The sequence below is a fragment of the Zootoca vivipara genome, chromosome 11 (assembly GCF_963506605.1).
Source record: "Zootoca vivipara chromosome 11, rZooViv1.1, whole genome shotgun sequence".
NCBI classification, from domain to species: Eukaryota; Metazoa; Chordata; class Lepidosauria; order Squamata; family Lacertidae; genus Zootoca; species Zootoca vivipara.
The window spans coordinates 40,595,333-40,612,046 of NC_083286.1; positions in this window are offsets into that span (position 1 = coordinate 40,595,333).

Consider the following 16,714-nt stretch of genomic DNA (forward strand, 5'->3'; position numbering starts at 1 on the left):
TTGTTTGCATGCATACACTTGAACCAGGGTCCTTGTCTACAATATTTGCTCATCATTTTCCCCAGGGCTCTTTTCTACAGCTCAGCCTCCAGATGTTTTTTAATCTTTCCCCCCAATAAATTTTATTAAAGTTTGAAAGAAAATAGACAAAGGTTGATAAATACCCAGCATCTTATTATAAAAGATTAAAAAAACATTTTTTAAAGAAAAGAAGGAAAATAAAAAAGATAACTTACAGTTCTTCATCTGACAGCTATCTATAGAAAATTAATCAAAACATCCACTCCGAGATAACACAGTTCCACTTTCTATAAACCAACATTCCCTTCAATCCTCAACCCCAGATATCATAAGTTCATTTTCTTCTTCACAAAAATAATCTACACAGGCACAGGGGTTACATTGCATGTGCATTGGCAGGGCCCTCATAAAGCATTCTGCCCTGTCCCCAATCTGCCCCTTGAGTGACCTTTTAGGTCACTTCAGGATTTGGCACCATGCATGATCGCGTGTCAATTGGACACGCTTAAATCAGTGGTTGCCTGTAAAGAGTTCCCAGTCATTAGTAAATATTGACAATGATATTTCTCTGATTAAACACATCAACTTTGTCATCTCAGCTACGTTCAATACTCCCTGGTAGGCAATGATTAAAACTTTCAACCTTTGTGCATATAAAAGTATTGTCGCTGTGAACATGTATTGAAATAATGTTCCTTTTCTAATTGTATATCCATTATTCCCAGCAGGAAAAGTTCTGGCTTCAACTGAATGCAGATGTTTTAAACTGCAATTCCCATGTCCATGCTGGCTGGACTGATGATGAGAATTACAGTCGAAAACATTTGGAGGGCACCAAGTTCACGTTCGCTGCCATAGCTAATAAAAATCCAGTGCATGTGCTTAAATCTCCCCCATTGAAACCAACAAACCTTAAGAGTGCCTGACTTTGGCTGAATCATGTCGCCCAAGTTTTATGCAAAATCACCAAACAGTTATTTGTGAACTTTACCATGGTAGAGGTGTGCAGCTTAAAACAAAACAAAAAATTCTGTATGCATTCCCTGTTGTTGACTATGATGTGAAGGATACAGATGGCCACATGGAGCACTTGAGATCTAACTTGAGGTCTTTGTGCAATCTAGAACCCTGGAAAAACCAGAGCTCCAAAATTCACAGACAGCCTTCAAGAGCAGAAAAGGCTCTCTGCTTCAGAAGTTACCCAACTCATGGAGGACGATGGGCAGGGCAACATGGTGTAGAGCTAACACACAGAACGTCATTGTCTCCCACCCCACTCCCCAAGGATGGGAGACTCTATACAAAATCCTATAGGTGCGGCTCTGAACTGAGACCTGTGGGTATAGGGAGGTATATAATTTCAATAAACAAAATAAAAACTTCAGAGGAATCTTTGACATCTCCATTAAAACAAAAAATGATCAGGTAGTAGGAAATGGAAAAGAATCCTGTATGCCCGAGACCCTGTACAGCAGCTGCGACTGAGGGAAGCAAATACTGGCCTAGAGAGACAGACAGTGGTTTGATAAGCAGTTTGCCGGGCTCCTCGGAATGGGTGTGTGAGTACAATGACATGAGCATCAACCATGCTTTCAAGGATGCTGAACTCTGAAGGGTGAGCAGCGCAACAGAACCAGAGGGAGGATTATGTGGGAGATGCAAGCTCCCAAAGGAGAACACAGTGAACCTGATAAAGCCGCCATCCCTCTGAGCTTCCCAGTGGCAATACCATACGGCCATATGGCTTGGGACACTTCTGCACGGCACTTGGGCAAAGGACATGTTGCCAAGGTGACCGTGGAACTGCTGTGGAAAAGCCCTTGAGAAAAACATCGGGAATATCTCTGACCAGATTAGCAAGCAGTGCCAGCACTGATAATACCCAACACTTGTGTGTGTGTGTGTGTGTGTGTGTGTGTGCCGAATCCCGGCACTGCTCCATCCCAACAGATGATGTTGTCTCTAAAGTGGACAGCCGACCATCCTCTGGCTGGCAGGGTCAGCGCCATGCAGGCAGCAGCATGTGACTAGGAGAGAAAAGCGCTGGGTTTGCGCAGCTCTTCTGAAGGTGCTCTCTGTGCCTGTGACAACATCCTCTATTTGCATCCTATTAAAGAACGTCCTGGATCAAGTGAGCAGAGCCCATACGGCATCCTCCTGAATCACATTCTCCAGGGTGGCCATGTGTTAAAAGAGCATGTGGCACATGCGCCAGCAGCGCTCTTTGCAGGCCTGACTGGCCCAGGACCCACCATTGGGGGGGGGAGCACATCTGTGCACACCAGCACACACCAGGCTCCCTCCTCCATCTTACTGTGTAGCTGGTGGGGGGGCTGAGGTCTCCACAAATGCATGGGGCAGGGTGAAGTGTGGTCACCAGGCTACTCCCCTCTCAATGCCTGCTGGGTTGGGGTTTTTTTTTTCCTGAACACCCCTGGCATAAAGTCTTCCAGCTCCTGTGCCAGAATCCCCAGTATGAGTCCCTCATTTCATCTTACCCAGAAGGATGTAAGAGAAAATGACACCTGCTTGATGAAGGAGTTTTTTTTCAAACAAGTCGTCTGCCACTCAGCTGAGAGGTGCAATATTTCACACTCTTCCCCCCCCCCCCCCCGCAAGCACATAGGTTTAAATGAGGATGGCCGTGTGCCCTATTATATAGAGGAGAGTCCTCTATTTTGAAGGCTGCCTAGTATGTGTCTGTGGCTTAAAGAAAACCATAAAAGGGGGAGGAAGGAGCTCTGAAGCTGCCCCTCAGGCACACACGACATCTGCTATCACCTGGGTTGTATTTCTATTTAATGTATAAATGATTACTTCAAAACCCCCATCTATACGTATTGCCATATGCAAATTTTTATACTAAGCAGTGTCCTCTCTTTGGGGTAGGGGATGTTAATCCTCCTTTTTTTGGCAACAAAACTATCCCACCTCATCATTTATAGCCACCTTTTTTCTCCCAAGGGCTGTTCGCAAATAAACAGTGCATTTTGCCACGACACAAAGGTTATAGATTTTTCCAAGCCATGGGAAAGGTGGGGTGCATTTTAGATTTGGGAAATGGTGCCAATGAAAGGGGTTCTACAAGTATTGTAATGTGATCAAAATCAGCACCCAGCGACTGCTTTAAGGTGAAAAAATAAACTGCCCGCATTCTCACTGCAGACCCTTCTTGTCTCATGCCATTTGGCATTTACTTGCCATATAGAGAGGTTCCTATTCTGATTTGATTGCCTGGCAAAACCACAAGACGTTTACTGCAGACATCTTACTTTTTCGTACATTGGGAGAGAGGTGGTTCTGTAATGGCTTCATTTCCCCTCAGATGAGTTGAGAGCTCAGTCTGATGGCTAGGCAGCCCCCTGAAATATGTGTCGTTTAAAGGTTAATTTTCTTTCCCCTTCCTCTGAAATGTTAGTAAGAGGGGGGGGGGTATTGAGAAATACCAAAGCATTTTCTAGCCAAAAGGCTCTGAGGGCTTTATTTTTATGAACGGATCTATTTTAAGACAAAGCTCAAACAGAGCACATTGTCTGTCCTATTACTTTCCCACGTGCTGGCACGTGGGGGTGGGGTGTGCAGTCAGCAGGGAAGCAAAGGATGATGTTAAGTTAAAAAGCTCACCTTGGCAGACATGTGCAGAGCTTTCCTTCCACAACATCATCCTGTCCCCGTCCCCCCCGCCAAAGGGACTTAGGAGCCATTTGGCATGGCAGCAAGGAGTCAGTGCAGTGTTTATCATTGTATTGTGATGTGCAGGCACTGCTAATTCTGTGTCACTCTGCATTAGCATCATATCTAGCATGTTTTTTATTCTCGGCTTAGATCAGAGTTGATAGAAGTGCACTTGATCCACGTGCCTTGGCCATATATGAATGAAGCACCATTCAACCTTTCACGAAAGTGGAACAATGTGATGTGCAAGCTGAATGAGCCCAGGAATTCTGCCTCCTGCCTCTTTTCCAACATGCTGCCCTCCCATTTAAGTGAATGGCATTAAGTCTCAATGGGTTAGCAAGGCTCTCTGCATTTTATAAGGGATTAAACACGTGCCAATTTTTATGAAAGAGCTGCTCTGGATTTGTGGGTGTTTTATGAATGGAAGTCTAGGATCGTCTCAAATGCAGCCACGGGCATATTCTCTTTTGTCCATGAACTGTGAAGAACAAGTCAATTTTATGAATAAACAGAAGGATATTCCCTTCCTTCTGATACATTGGCTAACGGAGCTGACTTTGAGGGACTTGCCAATGTTTGTCTGAAGATCTGCCATGGATGTCTGTAAGGGCTGCTAAATCCTCTCAGGATTTCAGGACTCATGTTTGCGATGCATGGTTTTGCCGGAAACTCATAGACTTCCTACAACAAAACTTAGTTCATGCCTTATGGGAGCAATGTCCGTCCACAGTAAAGTCTGGAATAGTCCATGCTGCATTTGTGGGTTTTCTCAAAGCACTCGCTATTCCCGTGAATGTAATATGCTTGAATTGTTTTTCATTCTGAACTTTAAAACTGTGGGGACTCACCTTTTGACCTGCTGACGAATACATTTAATAAAATTAATAAATATAATAACAATAACAATAAATTCCCCATCAGTGGAAGATGCAAGGACAGCAAAGAGAGCTTTGCTTGGGGGATCAGGCTTAGGAGCTAGAAGGAATTGAGTAGGCTGCACACATGTTGTGTGGGTGGAGAGGAATGGGCATAAGAATCGCCAGCCTGCACCACCACATTAAAAAGTGGGAGGCTGGGATGGAGGCAGAATGCTTTGCGAATTTGTGCCATGCAGGGGGAAAGGAAACCAGACCGCTGGGCTGGGCTGATCCGATGTAAGCGGTGCAGGAACAAGTGAATCACTGCTAACCTCTAGTTTCAAACATTCTGATAATGAAAGGGTTGGGGCTTTTGTGACTGCCTTTTAATTCATACATAAACATGAAACTGAAAGAGATCTAATAATAGTAATGAAGGGATGCTACCGGCAGCAGTTTTTGTGGCATAATTGCCCCACTGGCAGAGCAAAAGGCAGCATCTCTCTGGCTTTTTCTTAACGGCATAAAAGGCCCAGTGGAACAGGGATCGGCTATTGCTAACCTAACAGAGAGAGCAGCTGTGGCTTTAGAATCCTGCCATTAAGATACCCGTTTGTAGTATGGAAGAGCTTACAACCATTGCACATGCTACTGTAGTTGTCCATCAGCATCAAAAATGGCAACAGTGGGATTTGGGGGGAAACAGGACAAAGTCAGCTCACAGTTTTGAATCTTTTGTGGGCTTATTATACAGGTACATGATAAAATTGCACATCCCTGCTATGATAAGGGCTGTGAGCTCTCTATTGAAGACAGGCACCAGCCCTTCTTCATGGAATGTGAGAAGAGGAGGCTGCACGAGATGGGCCTTTGGCCTAATTCAGCACAGCTCTTCTTAAGACACTATACATTTCAGGCAGATGGCTTCGTCAATAATCCTGGGAGCTGTAGTTTGTTACAGGTGCTGGAAATTGCCATTCTGGGGGCAAACTACCATTCCCAAAATTCTTTCTGCGAAGCCATGAGCTTGAAAGGCATGGATGTGACCAGTGCGGGCAATTGCTACAGTTTAGTTTTCAGCCACGGTCAGGGCCAAAACAGGCACTGCATCTCCATCCCCAGCTCTCCTGACTTCTTTGTTGCTGTGTTTTACTAGATTATTATTTAAACTTGTAAGTTGCTTGCTACCCAAAAGATCCCCGGACATCTTACAACCTAGTTGAAACTTGAAAATAAATTTTACAGTGCATTATGTTATACAAGCACCATCTCACAAAAAGTCATGCATGAAGTTCATGAAAAACACACGCACACCCAGCAGCAGAATACTAAACTTTAGCAGTGCACCAACAACAGACAATATCATTGCAGCCCATCAAGAGTCAACATAGTCCATAAACTCATAGAATCAGAGTTGGAAAGGATGATGCAGGAATCATGGCTAAAGAATCCCTGACAGATGGCCAACAAATCTCTGTTTAAAACGCCTCCAAAGAAGGAGAGTCCCTTCCGCTGTTGAACAGTTCTTGCCATCACTAGGGAGAGCATTCCACAAATGGGGAGCCGCAACTGAAAAGGGATAGCGCTAAGTTATATAAGGAAAGCTGCAGAGTTGCAGATGTTCTGCAAGAAGTTGTTTATGACAAAAGGCACACCCTGAATAAAACCATTTACATGAAAAATGGAAAACTGCAAAATGCAGCTGAGTGAGAGCAACCAGGGTGTGTTTCTTTCCTTCTTTCTATCACATTTAAAGCACACATGTGCTCCCAAAGATGCATGGAAACTGTAGTTTACCCCCACAGAGCTACAACTCCCAACACCCTCCACAAACTAGAGTTCCCAGGATGTGTGTGCTTTATATGCGCTTTAAATGTATGGTGCGTGCACAGCTGAAACAGCCAGCAGAGCTTTGCTTGACCTTGCTATGTAGTCCTGAAATCTATTTCTTCTTCTCTCACACTATCCATAAAATCTGCATTATGCGCCTGACTTTGAAAAGGTCGCTTTGCTCAAAGGTAATAATGGCAGGTGCTCATGTTGGTACACAGATGCCAAAAGCGATTACTGCCTTCTGCAAGATAACAGGGAGCAGCCCCCCCCCCCAAAAAAATCATTTGTAGCAGGTTCTATTAAATTACTGGCTTCTTGTATCTTGTCTCAGCTGGCCTTAAACCCCAAGAGTCTGACTGTGTGGAACTACTTTTTATCCCCCTGCTTCCTTTCTTGGGTTTCTGCCAGCCTTGTACTTGGAGCTGCTGGGTCACTGAGTAGTTTCCCTGTGGGACAACTGCTGGTAGGTTTCCCAATCATCATTCTGTCCAGATGGGCTGCTGGCAGAGGTTCCTATATAGCAGGTCTCTAAGCCCGGGTTTCTCCCAGGTGCATCATGCTTTGCCAGCTGGTAAAAAGTAAAAGCTCTTCATGACTTAGACCCCTCCAACCTGATCCTATGCCGGTTTGTTTGAAAGTAAGTTGAGTTCCGGACTGCCACTGTTTTGCAGAAATGATTGCAAGCACATGCCAGAAATTTAGGTGTGTGCGCAATTGAAGAGGAATATGGCACTCAGAGTTCAACAAATCCACTTGAAAAAAAGATAAAAGCATGGATTTTTGCAGTTAGGGAAGTGACAGAGAAATGCATTGAGAAGTGTGGGATTAATGGGAAGACATATAAACATCCCACAAGAAATCCATTGACATATTGCAAACAAATCAGAATGAATGCTCAATAAAGGCAGGAGATGACCTAAACTCTCCATAAGCTTTGTGCAAGCAAATCAAGATGAATGCTCAATAAACAGGCTGTCTGGAGGAGCCCATTGTCTCACCAAGTTCACACACATTTAAGCAAAGGTGCATACGGCTGCAGCCTGCAACAAATTTCCCTTCCCAATATAATAGCATGAACGTAATGTTCTGATGGAAGAAGCACCTTCTGATGGGAGAAGTGCTGTAGCCTTGACTACAGTGATCAAATGCAAAAGGGGGGAAGAATCCTGCATCTTGAATAATGGCACAGAATCATGCATAGCTTTCCTCACTTGCATATGGTCAAAATTCCAAAGAAAATGCAACAAATGCATTCTCAACATGCTCAGATGCAAGGGCTGTTTCAGATCTATATAGGCTAACCATATTAGGTCATGGAACTCAAGGCCAAACCATAATGTGGCCAAACCATATTTTTTAAGCTGAAAACACCTCCATTTTCTAGCTGCCTTTGTGAACTGAAATCTGTCTCCCTGCCGCCTCCTTTCACCCTGCTGGCATGTTTTCTTCCTTAACAAATCTTGCTGGTTAAAAGGCATCTGTGGTGCAGTTAAGTAATTTTAAGGCTCTGGTCTGAAGGAGGCGAGGGTGGGGGCTCCTTAGATGGCCTTGTGTGTTGCTTCAATGTGGGAGGCCAACCCTGTTGCATCTGGGCGTCCCTTTGGACCTTGTCCTGAATGCGGCCTCAGGTTTCTGCCCCAAACTTGCTCCTTGACAGGACCACTGAAAGGAACGCCTGCCTTCCCGAGAGGAGAACTTGTGTAAATCCAGGTCCTACCCCAACGCTCCCAGCTACAATAACCGGACTGGTCGGGGATGCCAACTTGAATTGGGGGCCCCCAGGTAAGCCCAGCCATACATAATCACTCACAAGATGTGGCACACACACACACACACACACACACACACACACACACACACCATTTGAATGGCAATGCCCATCAACTTTGGGGGAGTGCAGCCCCTCAAATATTTTATGGGGGACACAAAGGGACCTCAGTCACTTTGAGTTTCCCACTATGACACAGGCTATTGTGTTGTTGTACTCTTAAAATACATCACACACTCCAAGCTCTTTGGCACTGAAGGTTTACAAATTAAAGGGAATTTAGGAATTGGAGAGGGGAGGGGAGGAAACACAGGCACTGATGTAAGAGCTCCCAAACCCACTTCATCAGAACAGCACCCATCCCTTGCACAAATGAGCCTGTTTCGATTGCCCTTCAGATTCTTGCCCGCCACTCCACATGCAAATCGTTACATCTCTAAATCCCCTAAGTACAGGGCAAGGCCTCATGCCTACTTCAAACAAATCACTGGGTTTAAAGCAGGATTTTTTTGGGGGGGGGGAGTCATTGTAAATATAGACAATCAATCTGAAAGTGTGAACCGCCTGTCGCAATGCCTGCACAATAGCGGTGGTGAATCATTCTCTCTCTCTCTAACCCCCCCTCCCCCCCCCCGCTCCTTGGTTCTTCTTCATGCGCATCTTCAAGTTGAACTGCACTTTATTGGAATTCATTAATAATTTATGTCGGGGAGGGGAGAGAGATTGTGTGATCTTCCAGCTTTGTCTTTGGTGACAAAGGCAGAGCAAAGGATGCTTTTTAGATCTTCGCAACCTACGCTGCACTGGGAGTTCTTGAAAAGGAGATGAGATCTTTGGGGAGATGAAAATAAAATTTAAGAGGAGGAGGAGGAGGTGAGCCCCTCCTTCCTTTCCCCCCTTAAATGATTATTTGGAACAGCTAAACTAGGCACAGTGTGCCAAGCATCAAGGTGAAATGAAGAGGGGGCTTTTTTGCCCTAAACTTCAGGGCCAGAAGAGAGATGTAGGAGGAGGAGGGCAAATGTTGTCCCTATTTTCAAAAGGGGGTAAAGAGAGGACCCAGTCAGCCTGACATCAATACCAGGAAAGATTCTAGAGCAGATCATTAAGCAAACGGTCTGTGAGCACCTAGAAAAAACTCTGTGATCACTAAAAGTCAGCATGGGTTTCTGAAAAATAAGTCATCTCAGACTAATCTGATCTCATTTTTTGACAGAGTTACAAGCCTGGTAGATGAAGGGAACGCTGCGGATGTAGCCTATCTTGATTTCAGCAAGGCCTTTGACATGGTACCCCATTATATTCTTGTAAAGAAGCTGGTAAAATGTGGGCTAGACAATGCTACCATTCAGTGGATTTGTAACTGGCTTACTGACTGAACCCAAAGAGTGCTCATCAATGGCTCCTCCTCATCCTGGAGAGTAGTGACTAGTGGGGTGCCACAGGGTTCTGTCTTGGGCCCAGTCTTATTCAACATCTTTATCAATGACTTGGATGATGGGCTTGAGGGCATCCTGAGCAAGTTTGCAGACGACACCAAATTGCGAGGGGTGGCTAATATCCCAGAGGACAGGATCACACTTCAGAATGACCTTAACAGATTAGACAACTGGGCCAAAGCAAACAGGATGAATTTTAACAAGGAGAAATGTAAAGTACTACACTTGGGCAAAAAAAATGAAAGGCACAAATACAGGATGGGTGACACCTGGCTTGAGAGCAGTACATGTGAAAAGGATCTAGGAGTCTTGGTAGACCACAAACTTGACAAGAGTCACCAGTGTGATGCAGCAGCTAAAAAAGCCAATGCAATTCTGGGCTGCATCAATAGGAGTATAGCATCTAGATCAAGGGAAGTAATAGTACCACTGTATTCTGCTCTGGTCAGACCTCACCTGGAGTACTGTGTCCAGTTCTGGGCACCACAGTTCAAGAAGGATACTGACAAGCTGGAACGTGTCCAGAAGAGGGCAACAAAAATGGTCAAAGGCCTGGAAACGATGCCTTATGAGGAACGGCTTAGGGAGCTGGATATGTTTAGCCTAGAGAAGAGAAGGTTAAGGGGTGATATGATATAAAAGGATGTCATATAGAGGAGGGAGAAAGGTTGTTTTCTGCTGCTCCAGAGAAGCGGACACGGAGCAATGGATTCAAACTACAAGAAAGAAGATTCCACCTAAACATTAGAAAGAACTTCCTGACAGTAAGAGCTGTTTGGCAGTGGAATTTGCTACCAAGGAATGTGGTGGAGTCTCCTTCTTTGGAGGTCTTTAAGCAGAGGCTTGACAGGCATATGTCAAGAATGCTTTGATGGTGTTTCCTGCTTGGCAGGGGGTTGGACTGGATGGCCCTTGTGGTCGCTTCCAACTCAATGATTCTATGATTCTATGAGACATCTTCATTAAACAAGGATGAGGATTAAGGGATCAGGAAGCAAGGTATCTGAGCTGCCCCACTGGTGCCAGTCACCATGGACTTTCCACAGACCACTGTGCTGAACCACATACACCCCCAATCTGTGCCAGATATAATGCTACTTCTAACTTGATTGCAGCCTAATACATGTATAATCCCACTTAATTGCCATTTCTGGAAGTTTACAACCTGTTGAACTGAGCTATACCTCAAGGTTGATCCTGCATACAGTTTCAACTGCCACGGGGCCGCCTACAGCCCCACAAAATAAGCTGGAATTATGTTAATTGCTACCAGTATCACTTTGCCAAGAAATAGGAAATCAGTCCCTCCTGATACCTAGCATCAGTGACTGGCTGAACAAAACCCAGAACATTCTGTTACATGAATAAAGCGACTAATTAGAGACAAATCCTGGAAATAACTTGTCCAAAGGTAAAATGAGGCTGCCGGAGAACTACATGCCAGATGCTGGGATTTAATGTACATGGAATACAAAACTGCAATCCTGTGCACACCTCTACAGGAGCAAGCCCTGTTGAACACCATAGGACTTCTGTCATGCATATAATTCCACCCCACAGTACTTGAGATTGTGTTGTCCTCGTGGTGCACTCTCTACTTCATGCTAATTCACTCAACTGCAAATGCATTCATAATATCACAGCTTCAACATCATATATACCAGGGGTTGCCAACCTTTTTCAGCCACTGGGCACATTTCTTGTGGGCACCACATACTTCACAGCCAACCACACACCACAACCTATTCTATTGACTACAACAGGATGCTTATTCTGAGCCTGATTCCAGCAAGGGAGAGACCGAATGAGGGCCAGGGAAGGTCTCTCTCCACACATGTGTGCCCATGAGCACCAGGTTGCCAATTCCTGGCATATACTAATAACAAATTCTAGTGGCCAAGTGCCTAAGTGAAGAGTTCCTCTGAAACACACTAGAAACTATATCCACCTTTGCACCTGTCTTTTGGATGTCCTAGGAATGCGGAAGAACATGAGCCTGTAAATTAAAACGAAAAGGAAAACCAAACTGACAAGGGCCCGAGAGCTTCCACAATCTGGAATATTGAGAGAGATGGAAGGAAGGAGGCTCCCTCTTCAACACAGCTATTGAAGGGGCTGGAACCCAGCCCTCTTTTTGACCACCTTATCCGAAATAAAGATGAACTTCTTTGGGCAGGAAACCCTGCACAATTGAAGCCATCTGGTTCCACTTCGTTTCCACGGAACTCAGCCAGCCCAGCTATCTGTAGCAAAGCCCACATCCCTTCTCCTATCACTCAGGCCAACATTTGAAGAGGCCTTGCTGCATGATCCAGGCACCAAATTCTGCCTTTCTCAACTTCATAGTGCTGCCTGAACCAGGCAGTTGCTGCTCCCTTCTACAGATGAAAGAGTGAAGAATCCCAGAGACAGACTTGGAGAAAAGCCACCCCGATACAGAATGGCAATGCTATACAGAAATTTTTTTCTACAAGTCACATTCTCCTCACCACAGTCTTCAAGCACCTCTGTCAAAATAACTCATTCATTCCAATGATGGTTTTCCAGCAACAAAGGGAAATATCCTTTGTTTTTCCTAACTGAGCCACTGAACCAGAGCCTGAGACAGGGGCAAGCTTAAGTGGTACATTAATCAAAGCTAGATTGATCGGCTCCAGATGGGTGAGAATGGATGCCCTTGGTTGCACCCAATGCATGTGTCCACATACACAAAAGCGCACATGCACACACACAATCCGTACAGCAAAAGTCAAGAGTGCTCAATAAACTGGTACATTGTCAGAACCCTCTCACTGAGGCTGAATAAAAAGAGTAAGAAGAGCTGTGCTGCATTGCTTTCTGCCCAAAATATTGCAAACATCAGCTGCCATCCCTCCTAATGCAATCACCTTTCTGGTGACATTCTCATTGCCACCTTCTGCGTTTTCTGTTCAGGTGCAATTCTAACAAGGACCAGAACCAATAGCTCCTCTCTAGGTGAGCTGCACAGATGACCTTTGAAGAGATAATGAGGAAGATTCCCGGTTTCTACAGAACTGTAAAAACAAATTTTGTTCTTCTGCTGAACGCTACAATCCCTTAAGGACTTATTTGGTCATGGGTTGAAATTTGTGAGCTGTGACAGTTCTCTGCTTGCACAGCTCGTCAAACCTCAGCAGACTTCTGGCTGACACAGTACTTATGAGAAGTCTAAGTACTGAGTCAGCCAGATATATGTATGTAGGCCTGATCTCCTTTATTGGTTTTGAGGCCATCATTGTGGTTTTTCATCTTTCCCCATATCTTGTGGGGTTTGCATTCATATTGTAACTGATAAAGTATTGAAAGAAATGGAGACGATTTATTTCATTCATTACTAGTAAAGAAACAAATGCCAGAGACACAACATGAGATCATCGTAAGAGCCTGATGGATCTGATGGTGCAAACTAGTTTGGCATCCTGTTCTCACAGTGGACAGACAGATGGTCGTGGAAGACCCGCAAGCAGGATTTGAGCACAATATCATTCTCACTTCCTATGGTTTCCAGCAACTGGTATTCAGAAGCATTATTGCTTCTGATCATAGAGGTAGAGGATAGCCATCACGGCTAGCAGCCATTGATAAAACTTATCCTCCATGAATTTGTTCAATCCTCTTTTCAAGCCGTCTAATCTGGTGGCAGTTGCTGCCTCTTGTTGGAGTGAGTTCCATAGTTTAACTATGTGCTGCGTGAACTTACAACCCACAACATCTGGCAAGCACCACATTGTCTACCTGTGGATGCATCAGTTCAGCTAATCAGCAAAACAATAGAGCCCTGCAAAGGAATCAAAAGCTTGTGCAGTCAAATACCCCAATGTGTTAAAAACAAAAAGCTGGGGTAGGGGAAGCCTGCGGAAAATATGACTGCACACTTTGCGACATGTGAATTTTACCTCATAAAAACGATATAAAAAGAAGAGTTGGGAGAGGTGTAAAATGAAAGAAACCGTGTTTTTATCAATAATTGCTCAATTGTGGCTCTGGCAATAGTGGGCTGAGTTATCATTCCAAGAAACACGGCGTTAGTAAAATGTTTTGATTGAATCCAAGTCACAGTTTGGGGTTCTAAGAATCCACAGCGGTTCCAACATGCAGGAATAGAATCCAGGGGGAAATGATTCAGAAGGTTTCTTTGGGACCTTGTCAAGGGTTGGTTTTTTTACATGCCGTGGAAAGAGCTTTGCTGAGCAGCAGGTGAATCATAAGTGCCTGTTTTAAATGTAAGTTCTTGCTAGCCTGTCACATATAAATGAGAAAGTGTGAATTAAGAGGTGAGAGGAAGGGAACGGCAAGGAGAGATGGAGGGATCAACACTTGAAAAAACAACAGATGACTTGTTGGGGCAGAGAGAGAGCAAGAGAAAAGGGGGCTTGGAGGGAAATGCTTCAAGAGATCAATATTGTTCGGAGTTTGGGGAAGTAGTCTGTATGCAAGATCTAACCCCTGGATCCAGAAAGTGCTAACATATTAGCCAGGACAGTTTCCTGATGAGTTGATCGCCTAGGTGATGGGTCATTAAGAGAACGAAGGAAACGGGCTCTGTGTGAGACGGCAAATGGTTCATTGTCCTCCCTCAACTTACGGTTGGTTAGAAGGAAAAGCCACAGTTGAGTTGCAGTGATGTGGGTCAGAAGAAAAGCAGCAAGCTGGAGAGAGACAGAGCTATGTTTCATTTCTGTTTGATTCAAAGGCTGTGGCTATGAGAGAAACAAGACCCTTTTGGGATTTTAATGCTGTGAACCCCTCCATCATAGTCTCAGGTTGTATGTGTAAATAAACCATGTATCATGAAGATACCACAGTCTCTGCTGTGTCTCATTCCAACAGGAAACACTAGGTAACAGCATGGAATTCTGGAATCTTGCACCACTCAGAGATTGGGGCTGAATGCAATAGTATTCAGAAGCGTCCCTAAAATTCCCAAAGCTGGTAGTTGGACAGCCAATGGCCTGCATACAGGTGCCAGGGCTGTGGCTCAGGGGCAGAGCATCTGCTTTGCACACAGAAGGTCCCAGTTTCAATCCCAGTCCTCTCCAGATAGACTTGGAAGAGATCCCAGTCTGAAACCCTGGAGAGGCATGTAACCAACCCGAAGTCAGGTGAGCATCACAGCTCTACCACACCACCTGCTACTACCAGGTTCAATGCCTCGTAGCTTTAGCTAAAAGGTCTGGTAGCATGTGGTAGAGGAAATTCTGGTGTGATGCTACCTGTTAAAGGGGGGGGCGGGGGTGGTGGCAAACAGTCTGACCTGGTATATTGCAGCTTTGAGAACATAATAAGAGCCCTGCTGGAACAAGGCAAAATCCTGGAGTGGTCAACTAGATGCCTATGATGTTCTGCAGGCAGGACCTGGGTACAACACCACTCTCCCCACCTGCGATTCCCAGCAAAAGGCATTCAAAGGCATACTGCCTCCAACAGTGGAGACAGAATATGACCACTGTGGCTGGTAGCCATTGGTGGTCTGAACTTTTCTATGCTCCTAAGACAAACCATAGGCATATGGGGAAGGACGACGACATGATTCATGAGGGATCAGACTCACTGCTTCCTGGATGAGCTCATCCTTTTCTCATCTTGTGCTAAATAACTCCTAACAGCTTGTTCTCTACACCTCTATTTATACACATCATATTCTTTTCCCTGCTTTGGATCCTTTGCCTTTAGCTGCCCAACATCTTACAGGAGCTAATAATATTCTGCATTGTTCCTTCGGTTCATTTCTGCTTTACAAAAAGGGCAAAACAATAGCTGCATTTAAAAATAAAAAGTACAAACCATGTTGGCGTTCTGTAAGTTTTTTCTCTTTACTTTCTTTTGTCAATAAATGATTTTAACAGGAACATTTCAATGGAAATGTCATTCTAAAACTCTTTTTTTAAAAATGGGGATTTACTAGACTTACAGTGCAATCCTATACACAGAAGCAAATATCCTAAGAAGACATATACCTGTCTACTTGGAAGTAAGTTGTTTTCAATGGGGCTACCTTCCAAGAGACCAGCTTCCACATACACATTTAAGCCTCATTTAATTCAATGGAGCTTACATCCAAATGTGGAGGTACAAGATTGTGCTCTTATAGAATCTAAACCCTCTCTTAAGGTTTTATCCTACAGATATTTAAATGAGGTTCCACTTGTAGATTCACATTTTAAAATTGAATTTTAACATTGTATTTAATCTGTATTTTAATTCAATTGTTTCTTTTATGCTTGTTTTGATATTTTTGTTGTAAGCTGCCCTGAGCCCGGTCTTGACTGGGAAAGGCGGGGTATAAATAAAATTATTATTATTATTATTATTATTATTATCATCATTATCATTATCATTATTATTAAAGTTAGAAGAATGCTATTGTAAGGTATTTATAAAATGTTATGAGCATGTTGCATGAGTTCAGCATGCCAATGTCATGCCAGGAGTTCAACATGCCAGAATTTCAGAGCCTGCAGCTGCGATGTCCTACATTGAGCAGTGGGGAATCAGGGGCTGAGCAGTGAATCACAGCAATCCTAGGGGGCTTCCTTATACCAGGTCAGACTATTTGCCCATCAAGCCCAGAATTGCTTTCTGTCCCCAACAACTGTGATCTGGAAGAAGCCATTGAATCAGCTGCAGCGGAGGGAGGGGGGGAGTTCTACTCTATTGGCTCAACTGAAAGACCTGGAACTTTTGGCTCCTCCTATTTTTTAACCATTTCCATTCCAGGTGTTAATTATAAGAACTTTGTAAATAAAAACTTAAGTGCTTGAGTTGGCTTCACCCCCTCCTGCTTCCTATCTCTTTAAGAAATTTTAAAATATTCCCTTCAACACTGTTCCTAGCAAACCTGAGTTCATTGGTTGAGAATTTTTTTAACCATTATTTTTAAAGGATGTCTAAAAACGGTTTTTAGTTGTTGCTGCTGTTTTACCATTGCTGTGTCTGCTGCCCTGGGCTCCTTTAGGAGGAAGGACAGGTTATAAATCAAATAAACAAAAATAAAATGAATACATTCTGCCTCTGCAGTCTCCTAATCCACAGCACTGTACCTTCTGGGCTGCTCTTAAGACCCAACCTGTCTCCCAAATTCATCTATAATAGCTGAG